The 2,328-nt window shown below is 26.3% G+C and overlaps 1 protein-coding gene across 1 annotated transcript in view; it reads left to right on the top strand.

The window, feature by feature from the left end:
- LOC107642469 (protein PIN-LIKES 7) overlaps positions 1,634-2,328 on the top strand; it is a 6,288-nt gene continuing 5,593 nt past the window's right edge. The window contains exon 1 of the mRNA XM_016345833.2: positions 1,634-1,786. The gene's annotated coding sequence lies outside the window, so the exon portion shown is untranslated. The remainder of the gene's footprint in view (positions 1,787-2,328) is intronic.

Raw genomic sequence — 2,328 nt, 5'->3', positions numbered from 1 at the left:
TATTTTACCCCAACCAAAGATATCATTGGATTTAGTAGTTGAATCAGAATATCAATATATAAAAAAAAAATGTTTTATAACACACAACATAGTACTCTATGTGAGCTGCCTACAGTGGGACCCTTGTTGTTTTGTTTATATGCGGCAAAACAATTATTTGCAGTGAAAAAAATAAAAGAAAAACTCAACCAATTATTGTGGCAAAACATTTTAATTTCTTAGCCAAGACATAAAAGTTACCTTTTCTTTTCACAATAGTTAACATATATTTGTCAATTTAATTTTTGTATATTGTCGGTATAAAAAAATTTTATATAGATAATTAATAATATCNCAAGATGCAACAAATAAAATAATTTCTTATCGTAAATTAGATAGTGTTTGTTTTCAAATACTATAATTAAAATTTAATATTGTGTTAGCAACCAAATATTAGAATTAAAATTTCAATTCTAAAGCATATTATTTTAGTCCTTTTAACACTTTTAGAAATTGAAATCAATCAAACACAAATAATTTAAATTTATAGAGACAAAAACAGAAAAAAATAACTTAAATTTTTTTAAAAAAATAACTTAATTTTAAAAAAAGAAAAAACTGACCTAATCAACCTTTAAACAATAGTTGTTAGCTCAATTTCAATAGGATAAGGAAAGAAAGTGTAGTCAAATATTGTCGTTGATAGGATTGAACGTTAAAGTGAGTTGTGTAAAATTTGCAATGTTGAACTACTGCATGCAAAGTATAGGTAGTTATATAGTAAGAATTGATTGATGAGAAAGAAAAGTTGTCCACGATTCTATACCAATGAATCATATGAATGAAGGATGTTCCAGCTTGGATTTCAGTAATCCTTGGCGGCACACAAATTTTACACATAAAATTTGATTATTAATTTAATGTGCACGTTGTTCATACTACTACTTCTTCTGTCACTGCTGACGTGACTACTTTCCATAATTCCATCCACATCTCATGCATGTAACATCATAATAATAATAATAATAATAATTTCATTTAAGCATTTAGTTCGCTACTAGTTTGGTGCTTTTGTTTTAAAATAAAAAGATAAAGTATAATTTTTATTTCTAAAGTTCGTTAAAATTTTAAAAAAATTTTTAAATTTTATTTTATTTTATTCTCCAATTTAACAAATCAAAATTAATTCATCACAAATCTAAACTCTATTTAAGGGTTTACTGTAAATCAATAAATTACTGTATAGATAAGATAGAATTTAAACTCATACTTATTTAACAGATTATTAAAATAGTAAACTGATCACTCGACTAATTCGTATCGGCTAACCACACATCCAGGATTATAGGAGCTTGCATGTGAAAGCGTGTGTATCTGACTGAATGAAACTTGCCACCGTGTGGGTGAGTAGATTATACATATCCATAGCCACAACCCTTCAAAATTGGAGCGTGCAATGTCAAAAGTTTGGTGTACATTAAAAAAAAAAGATGTTTTATTATACATATTCATAAAAACATTTGTATTATTTTCAAATTTAAATTAAAAATCGTTTGGTGTTTGTGTTCATGTGATGGCCGGTAACGCGTGGTTGGTTGGTCAAAATTGAATCAAACCACAGTGTCATATAACAACTTGTTAGCCTTATATATATATTCTTTCGATTTCGATTTCCATAATCTCAATTTCCTCTCTCTCTAATCTCTCTATTTATATAATACAAGACCAGGTTTATTCTAAGCAAATACGTGCATTGAAGCTCAAGATTTCTTCTTCAACCGCGTTTCATATAGCCTTTGATTCCCAGGTTTCATACTTCTCTTTCGATTCAGCTTCGTTATTATTGCATCTTTCAAGTGTTTAATTATTTTTTCTTGGACAATTTACAAAGAATAATGAATTATATACTAATTATCTTTTAATTTGAACTTAGTCAGACTAATTGATACGATTATGGTAAAAACTTAGATGCAATTAACTTTTCATGAAATTGATAGTTGAGAGCCGTTAAATACTTAAATGTTTTGAATGATTATTTTAGCATTTATGTCAATAATTAAATTTATTTTATAATTAAAAAGTGTACAAAACGTGATTTTTTAATATATTTATCAAAAAATAAAAAAATTTCTTTTTTCATTTTGTGGTTAGAGATTGTGCTACATGGAATGCGCATGAATGTACATAATATAAATAATTGAAGATTGTATATACTTTTTCTTATTCCAGTAAGCTAAGAATATGCGACTATATGTTAAGTAATTAATAATTTTTAGTTTTAGAATTAAAAAAAATAATCGAATATGTGAATGAGCTGTAACCAGTTAAGTCAATCAAAGTTTAATTGGA

The sequence above is a fragment of the Arachis ipaensis genome, chromosome B05 (assembly GCF_000816755.2).
Source record: "Arachis ipaensis cultivar K30076 chromosome B05, Araip1.1, whole genome shotgun sequence".
In the NCBI taxonomy this organism is placed as follows: domain Eukaryota; kingdom Viridiplantae; phylum Streptophyta; class Magnoliopsida; order Fabales; family Fabaceae; genus Arachis; species Arachis ipaensis.
Note: the sequence above shows the minus strand (reverse complement) of the source record. Positions and strands in the feature narration are given on the sequence as shown.